Source organism: Apodemus sylvaticus, chromosome 5, assembly GCF_947179515.1.
Source record: "Apodemus sylvaticus chromosome 5, mApoSyl1.1, whole genome shotgun sequence".
Taxonomy (NCBI): Eukaryota; Metazoa; Chordata; class Mammalia; order Rodentia; family Muridae; genus Apodemus; species Apodemus sylvaticus.
Window position 1 is genome coordinate 66,530,035 of NC_067476.1, and position 10,007 is coordinate 66,540,041.

The following is a 10,007-nucleotide window of genomic DNA, read 5'->3' on the forward strand; positions in this document are numbered from 1 at the left end:
TCTTGAGAGAGGGCTGTCTTGAGTTAAAAACTGACCAAAGCAGAATACAGAGTCAAGAGCTATCTATAGAGAGCTGCCTAGAGAGCCATCTTCAGCAGAACACAGACTGTTAGATTGTAACCCAGGATTGCTGCTCTCAGACACCCCATCTCTCAGAAACCCTCTCCCAGTTGAGGCTGATTCTTGGCAGTAACTGTACAATTACCCCTTTTCATGGCGATAGAAATTCTTAAATTGAGAGAAAACAAAAGAACTCAGCTTTATCTTATCCATAATAAACAGAACATATATTAAAATTCTCCAATAAAATGACATAGGTTAACATAATGGATGGGGACACAGGATCCATTGTTCTGCTGAATACAAGAATTATACCTTGCCAATAAAGATAGACATTGCTTCAGAGTAAAGGGCTGGAAAAATTTATCCAAGCAAATGGATCCAAGAATCAAGTTGGAGTAGCCATTCCACTTTCTAAAAAATTAGACTTTCAACCAAAGTTAATAAAATCAGACAGGGAAGAACATTACATATACATCAAAAGAAAAATATACCAAGAGGATATTTCAGTTCTCAAAATCCATGTCATATACAAGGACATTCACATTTATAAAGTTTAAATTGCATAATGAATTTCACACAGAAATAGTGGGAAATTTCAGGACCCCAATATGGTCAATTTACAGGTCATCCAGACAAAACCTGAACAAAGAAATCATAAAACTCATCTACATTATGAATCAAATGGACCTATAGAATCTATCGACATTTATAGAATATTTCACCCTAACACAAAAGAATACACTTTTTTCTCAGCATGCCATAGAGCCTTCTCAAAAATTGACCATATAATCAGTCATAAAGCAAATCTCAACAAATACAAAAATATTGAAATAATGCCTTGTATTTTATCAGACCACCATGGGTTAAAGCTAAACTTTAACAATAGAAACATGAGATAGTCCAAATATTCATGGAAACTGAATGATTCTCTACTCAATGTTCTCTAGGTCAGGGAAGAAACAGGGAAAGAAATTAAATACTTTCTAGGAGTCAATGAAAATGAAGGCATAACACACTAAAATTTATGAGAAGCAATGAGAGCAAATTTAATAGCACTAAGTGCCTCCATAAGAAAATCAAATAGTTCTCATGCCAGCAATTTAAAAGTACATCTAAATACTCTAGAAATAGAAATATGCAAGCATGCCAAAGAGGAATAGAAGGCAGGAAATAATCAAAATCAGGGCAGAAATCAATTATAAAACAAAAAACAATATAAACAATTAACAAAAGTAAGAGCTTGTTCTTTGAGAAAATTAACTTGATAGAAAAATGCTTAGCCAAGCAAAACAAAATACAGAGGAAAAGGGATCCAAATAAACATAATCAGAATTGAAAATGGAGACATAACAATTGACACTGTGGAAATTCAAAGAATCTTTAGGTCTAATTTAAAACAGCCACTTAAAGAATTGTTCAAAGTCCTCAGTCATCAGGGAAACGTAAATCAAAACAACTCTGAGATTCTATCTTAGACCCATCATAATGGCTAAGATCAAAATCTCAATAGATAGCCCACACTCAATGGGAGGATGTGGAACGCAAGGGAATGCTCCTTCATTCCTGGTGCAAGTGTAAACGTCAACAACCACTTGGAAAATCAATTTGATGGTTTCTAAGAAAACTAGGAATAGTTCTACCTCACAAATCAACTATACTACTCCCTGTATATACCCAAAAGATGTTTAGCATCCCAGAAAAACACTTGCATGTTTATAACAGCTTTATTCATAATAGGTGAGAATTGGAAACAATCTAGACAACTCTCAACTGAAGAAAGAATGAAGAAAATGTGGTATATCTACACAATGGAATACTCTTCAGCAATTAAAAACCAAAACAACATGAATTTTGCAGGCAAATGGGTAGAACTCGAGAACATCAGCCTGAGTTAGGTAACATAGTTCAAAAGGGTCATGCAAGGTATGTATTCACTTATTGAGTGATAAGTATTCACGAATAAGTGGATATTAACCATAAAATGCAGGATATCCATTCTATATCCCATAGACCCAAAACAAGAAGAAAGGTACAAGTGATGATGTTTGAATGTCTCTTAGAAGCAGGAATAAAATAGTTGTAGGAGGCAGATGGATGGAGGGAACTGGGTGACTGAGGGGATGGGGGGAACAATGGGAGTGGTTTCGGGATCAACTGTGGAAAAAAACAACAACAGGGATGACCATGAAAATGAGTTGAATTTGCACCTGGCTGGGATAGGGGGCATATGAGTATATTTCTAATACATTGGATAGAGAAAGTACTAAAGAATCAATGGGGGTGACCTTAGCTGAGACTAACAACTGGAGATATAGAACCTGAACATTACACCTCCTGTAGCCAGGCAGGAACCACAGTAGTGCAATAGGGACATCAACCCATTCATAGAACTTTGACCCCAAAATTATCCTGCCTTCCAGAAATTCAGGGACAGGGGATAGAACAGAGACTGAGGGAATGGCCACCTAATAATTGGCCCAACCAGAGACCCATTCCATGGGCAATTCGTGACCCTATTAATGATTCTGTTATGCTTTCAGATGCGAACTCACATGGGCTGTCCTCTGCAAGGCTCACTCAGCAGTTGACTCAGACAGATGTAGAACCCCACAGCCAAACTTTGAATGGATCTTGGGGAATCTTATGGAAGATTTAGGGGAAGGACTGAGGACCCTGAATGGAATAGGATCTCCACAGGAAGACCTAGAAAGTCAACTAACCTAGACCCTTGAGAGATTTCAGAGACTGAAATACCAAACAGAGCAAACATTGGCTGAACTTCAGTGCCCCTAGTATATGTAGCAGATGAGCAGCTGAGTCTTATGTAGGTCCCAAACAATTGGACTAGGGGTTATCCCTAAAGCCGTTGGCTCTATGTGGAATATATTCCCTTAATTCAGCTGTTTTGTCTGACATCTGTGGGAGAAGGGCCTAGCCCTTTAGAGCACTGATGTGCCAGAGAGGTGGGATACCCAGGAGAGGCCTCCTCTCTCTCAGAGGAGAAGGGGATGGCGATAAGAAAAGGGACAGTGGGAGGTGTGGACCAGGGTGGGGAACAGTGAGTGATATATAAAGTAAATAAATGAAAATAAAATAAGACATCAATGTTAAGTATTGCTAATCCTTCAAATATTAGATGAAATGATCACAAAATTTATTTTGGAAATGTTTTAATTTAATTAAAATTCCTCAGATTTTATAGTTGTTTACTCCATTTCAAATTTCTCAAATTGGTGAAATTATTTTTTTTTGCTTTAGGGATAAATATTTAGTAATGAGGAAACATGCTTATGACTTTTATTTTTCTACCCTTTTATCCTTTTCCTAACATCAGTTGGCTTTTTTTGACAACTGTGTGACTTAACTATTATTGTTGTATGTTTCTGAGATTTGTATTTAATTTAATAATTTATAAAGCCAAGTACTTTTCTGTTTTCTTGTTTTGTCATAGAGGAACACTATGGAACCCGTGTTTATATCTCTTATAGTGTCCGTAAAGAGAAGAAAATTGAGACTGACAGGAAAAGAAAGGAGAGAGACAAATGAATATATATATATGTATATCAGAGAGAGAGAGAGAGAGAGAGAGAGAGAGAGAGAGAGAGAGAGAGAGAGAGAGACATTTATAACTCTTTTGCATCTTTTATACAAAGAAATCTTATTTTAAAATAAATAATATAGTACTAAAAAATTTGTTTCATGTAGATTTGGGAGCTGCTGGGAATTGTGCCTCTGCACCTTACATGCTAGGTCTATTTCCCACCCAGTTTTGTTACTTTTGTAACATTTTTACTATTAGTGTTTTTCATTTATGAACACATAAATTAGGAAAAAGTTGATATATTGTGATTAAATAGCATTAAGTGTTGCATGGGATGTCTTGGAACTACACCCAGGTATCAAGGGTTTTCTGCTGATAGTATTACCTTATTTTCAAGTTTTCAATTCTAATCCTAAGTTGAAAAGAAAAAAAAAGGATATAAAGATAAGAAAGTGTTGTAACAAGGAATTTCATTCATTTCATTCATTTTGACATTTGGCCAAGCCAAATTATATAGTAGTTAAATATGCAAAAATCATAATATGTTGTTTTATTTGAATCCATATCCTTATTGTCAGAAAATACTCAATTTCTACTAATATCTTCCTGTTAGACCTAGCACATAAAGCAAGCACATAGCATACATTGAGATAAGCTTGTTTCCCTTTGGCTTATTTTTTTTAACTCTTCACTTTTCTTTATTTACATTTCATGTGTTATCCCCTTACATGGTTTCCCCCTCTCCCGGAAACCCCCTCTCCTATCCCTAGGTTCTGTGAGGGTGTTTCTCTACTTACCTACCCACTCCCACCTCCCCACCCTCAATTTCCTTACACTGGGGCATCTATCAAACCATCATAGGACCAAGGACCTCTGCTCCATTGATGCCTGACAAGGCCATCCTCTGCTACATATGCAGCCAGAGCCATGTGTACTCCTTGGTTGGTGGCTTAGTCCCTAGGAGCTTTGTGTGTGTGTGTGTGTGTGTGTGTGTGTGTGTGTGTGTGTGTGTGTGTGTTGGGGGGGTGTCTGACTGGTTGATATTGTTGTTCTTCCAATGATGTTACAAACCCCTTCAGCTCCTTCAGTCCTTTCTCCAACTCCTCTATTGGGGACCTCACAGTCTGTGTAATGGTTGAAAGTAGAAAATATCATCCTGAGGTAATCCAATCACAAAAGAACACACATGGTATGCATTCACTGATTAGTGGACAGTAGCCCAAAAGCTTAGAATACCCAAGATACAATTCACAGACCACGTGAGGCTCAATAAGAAGGAAGACCAATATGTGGGTGCTTTGGTCCTTTTACCTTTTTAACCACTTCTTCTCCAGGGTTCAGTGAATGTATAAGGTAAATCCAGTAAGAAATTTGAGCCTTTTTGTTATGGGAAAATATGTTTATAAACTTATTTTAATTTGGAAATAGAAAAATGTCATAAGAAGGAGGAAAAGAATGGAAAAACACAAATCATCCGGTCAATGTTTTCCTTCATGAGCTTGTCACTCTGTCATTGGTTCATGAGCATGTCACTAGACCCATGATGAGAAAGGACTCAGGCACCCACAATAATGCTATTTATAGGCATATGGGTCTCTTTTACAAAGAAGCCAATGAATCCATGACAGCAAATCCTATTGCTGTGGCCATGGCAATCTTGTGCAATTTTTTAATTAATTAATTAATTAATTAATTAATTTATTTATTTATGTGGTTTGGTCCATCTTTTAACCATCTGAATAGAATCCTTTACAAATTGTCAACTTGGCTGAGCAAACTGCATTACTTAATCCATGTCAGTGGATTGGCAGTTTGAGAGGGCAGAGACACAGCTTCAGGAAGAAGTGCGCCCCAGAGCCTTTTTCTTATTAAGACTGTGCACAGCTTTTGTTGTAGTCTTATAATAGTCTATTGCTTTTTCCTACAGTCTCTGGTTTCCAGATCACCAATACTACACGTTGTCACTTATGTGGAGAATCTTTTTCTTTTCTTTTTCTTTTTTTAATTAATCATTCTATTCATTTGAATCTCAAATGATAACCCACTTCCCAGTTACCACTCCACCAACTTCCCCATCCCACATCTGCTCCCCCCCCTCCCCTTTGCCTATATGATCATGCTCCTGAGAATCTTAAAGGTAGAACTTATTATAGCTGGAACAGAAAGGTTTTGACCAGAGGCTTTAAACAATGTGGGGAGGAAAGAGAGGATACAGGGAAAAGAGGTGATGATCAATGAGCAAGAGTTTCCTTTAGTGAAGAAAATAAATTTTAGTGATGTGCTGTATTTTAGGATGTTCCCAGTAGATATATTTAAAATTGCTAAAATAATCAAATTCTGATTTTATTTTCACAAAACATATTCTGAGTGGATGAATATGTTAGGATGCATAGTTGAATGAATATATGTTATATTCTATTTTATAAACACAATTGTGGAGGAAAATAAATACATAACAAAAGAAAGCTGCTCCTTAGAAAGAAAATGCTGTTTGAGGCTTCATGGCTTGTAGGTTTGTATCCTAACCCTGGTGTTTTCTTAAAAACTGGTGAGCTGCTATTCAGTAAGAAATGAATGTAGAACTGTTGTACTTAGAAATGAACCTCCATTTTAACTATATTGATTCTACCGATCCATGAGCATGGGAGGTTTTCCCTTTTTTTGAGGTCTTCTTCCATTTCCTTCTTCAGAGTCTTGAAGTTCTTGTCATACAGATCTTTCACATGTTTGGTAAGAGTCACCCCAAGGTACTTTATACTGTTTGTGGCTATTGTGAAGGGGGTCATTTCCCTAATTTCCTTCTCAGCCTGCTTATCCTTTGAGTATAGGAAGACCACTGATTTGCTTGAGTTGATTTTATAACCTGCCACTTTGCTGAAGTTGTTTATCAGCTGTAGGAGCTCTCTAGTGGAGTTTTTTTTGGGTCACTTAGGTAGAAAAAAAAAAGAAATGAACCTCCACTGCATGTCTACTCTGTGGATAAATTTAAAGGATATCAGGATCATAGGCATCTTAAAATTTATCTTCTCTTTGATATAGCTTCTGTGGATTAAACTAGGTATTTCTGATCCTGTGTTGTATATACTTGAATAAGTTTTAATATTATCTTATAGTTATTGTGTAAAGTGATGATTTTCTTTTTGACATTTCCATTAGTGTGCCTAATATACAATCACTTGTTTTTTGTTTTTTTTTTTTAATGTAGTGCTGAACAGTATGGAAAGAGAACTCTTTGATTATTTCAAAATTCTTTATCTCTTAGAGAATATATTTGACAGATTTAGATTATTACAAAGCTGCTAGAGTATCTCTGACATTGATACAATATTGAATTTTTATGTTTAAATTAGTTTTATTGTCCTAGAACAACATATATTGAAGGCATCTAGTTTGTTCATGAAATTAACAGTAATAATTTGATAATGAAAAATTCATGCAAATTACTTGCACATACATATCTTTTAAAAGGACAACAACCAAACACATCATCCAGAATTTCTTCAGTAAAAATAATTAAATTTTAATTGTTGGGTTGGGACATTTTCCCTCAAGAATTTAAAATTTATTCTGTTGTCTAACATGAAAAGTCAGATGATCTAGAAATTTCATTGCCTGCATACAACCCTCTACTTTCATTATATAAGAAGGCTGAGTTGCATTCTAGTAGTATTAGGTGTAAAAGAAATGCTTCTGTGAAATTATATTTTCCTCTTGAATTTCATCAGCTTTGCCTCAAGAGGCATTTGTCTGCATAAATAGGTGAGAAGACAGGTACAAGGCAGATTATTTTCATGCATTTTTTATGATTTGGGGCATATTTCATCTGTTTTCGTAATTGCAGTGGATGTTGAGGAATATAAGATTAATAATAATAGTAATAATAATAGCATAATAAATGATTTGTGTGATTTTGAAAAGTTCAATATATATTATGACTATAATAAGTCTTCTAATAAAGTTCTAAAACCTCTCTAATCTTCAGTATCATTACATATAATTTGAGTTCTAATGAAGATGCAGTCTTACATTGGCTATGCAATAAAGATTATAGTAAGTAGCAGCAATAAAGTCAGATTATCTTTCTTTTAATTAAACAAAATGTCTAGGGAAAATTATTAACTTCTTTTTACTGGCCTTCAATATGTTTACATGTTTGTGGTATTTCATAGTTAGGCATTCCTGTGGATTTAATTTCTTCCTTCCTGAGAACTGATATCCACACTCCCTTCTTTCCCTTCTTGACTTTAACATTTATTCTAGATTGTTCATGAAATTAAATCTTGGAAAGAGATAACCTAATATCCACATGGTAATTTTTAAGGATTGCTAATAATATCCTTTTTTTTCAAATGGTAATTATTTTTTCTAGCAAAATTTGCATAAATCAATGATAAATGAATAAGAAAGTTTTTTCTTAGATCACTTGATTGACTTTCCTCATATTTATACATAACTGGTAAATGATTTTGAGGTAAAATCTATTATATCTTAGGTACTAAACTACTTTGCTTCTTGCATTTTATTTCTAAAAATAAATTCACATGAGATATTCTCTTTAAATAAACAATTACAACTCAACGACATTTGTATATAGTGTTAACCTGGAGCATATAAAATACTATTTGCTGTGATTTATAAAATGCTTTGTTAATGGCTATGCTAAACTTCTGAACATAATATACAAGAACATCTACAATATTTCACAAATTAATACTAGTGGAGCTATTACTTATTTTAGGGCAAGAATAAGTTTAGTTTGCCCAAATGATGTGGTACAAAGTGTTGGGTTCATCATTTGTATTCTTTTAGTTCTAAAGTTCATTTATTTCCAGAACTTCTTTTTTTTTACTTCCTACAACTGCTAAAAACACCTATAAATAAATAAATAAATAAATAAATAAATACATAAATACATAAATATATAAATAAATAAAATAAAAATAAGCCTTTGATATGTGAAACACTTTTGTATGATTGGTATTTATATGATTTTAACACTTATTTACAATATAAAATTAGTTGATTAATTACAAAGAATTTTCTGGAAGCTAGTACAATACAGATATCTATAGATAGGCATAGGGACATCTCATGTTTTTATATTTTTTTCATTTTTTTCACTCCCTGTAACTACTAAAAAAACATTTATAAAACATTTTATAGTAGACATTTTGAGACATTTCTATTAGTATTAACTATTATTAGTATTAGTATTAGTATTAACATTGATGTCCCTATGCCTATGTATAGACATTTGTATTGTACGAGCTCCCAGAAAATTCTTTGTAATTATTCAACTAATTTTATATTGTAAATAAATGTTAAAATCATTTAATACCAATCATACAAGTGTTTCACATATCAAAAGCTTATTATTCTCTTACAATTTTAGTATTGTCAATAATTATTTTCCTGTATATATAAGAATTCTTTATTATGCATCATTGACATAATGATGATATAATGTTTTCATGTATTGAACACTTATGATCAATGCCTACTTCTGTTTATTATTCATTATCTGATTTAATTTATCCACCAGATGTCAAATATATTAACTAGATGATATTTTGTTGTTTTTTTTTCAGATGCTTTTTTGTTTTCTCAACAAAGCAAAGACTGGTGATATGAATGAACAATACCTCTCAGTCAATGATTGAAGGAGCCAAGCATGTAGGAAAGACTGTTGGAAAGCAGGCTTTCCTAGAGTACCACACCCCTAGTAATCAACTCTTCTGACTGTGTATTTTCATGCTGTTACACTTACAGAAATCTATTATACTGGATAAACTATGGATGTCATTTGTTATATGGTCACTTCTAACAACCAGACTAGAATTTCTTGTTCATAATAGAAGATCTAAGTGCTGTTTGGAGAATCTGCAAGCAAACTTGAAACACTCTTCTATTCTCTTCCCCTGTGACTTAAGAGGAAAGGGAACCTGCACCTTAGTTCTTACCAAGTCCATCTTTGTTTTAGTTGCTGAACTTCACAGCCTAGTTTATTTAGCATCACTTCATATCACTATTTGTCCTGAAAACCTTTACTTAAATACAAGGGATTGAGATTTCTCTAAAGAACAGTATATACAAAAGGGTGTTTTGTAAGATGTGTTTGTTTTCTGACCTATAAATACTTTTTTGTGAAGAGGCTTCTTGAGCAGATGTCCCAATTCCCGAGCCACTGAAAACCTCATTCTTTGCAACATTCAGTAGACAACACACTTGTTTTGGTAATCAAGAGTATTTATTACAGCTATTAATGTACAAACATTCTCTAGTGTAAACTTAGCATCAAGATTATGCTGAAAGGGATAAATAGAAATGATGCAAAAAGGAAAACAGAGTGGAGAAATGGATGGTGAATGTTTGACAGATAGTCCTTAGCAATGTGTCTATGCTC

The 10,007-nt window shown here is 34.0% G+C and overlaps 1 pseudogene; it reads right to left on the bottom strand.

The window, feature by feature from the left end:
- Nucleotides 1–5,159: 5,159 nt before the first annotated feature.
- On the bottom strand, nucleotides 5,160–5,399 carry LOC127684244 (protein transport protein Sec61 subunit gamma-like; annotated as a pseudogene).
- Between the last annotated feature and the right edge of the window lie 4,608 nt (nucleotides 5,400–10,007).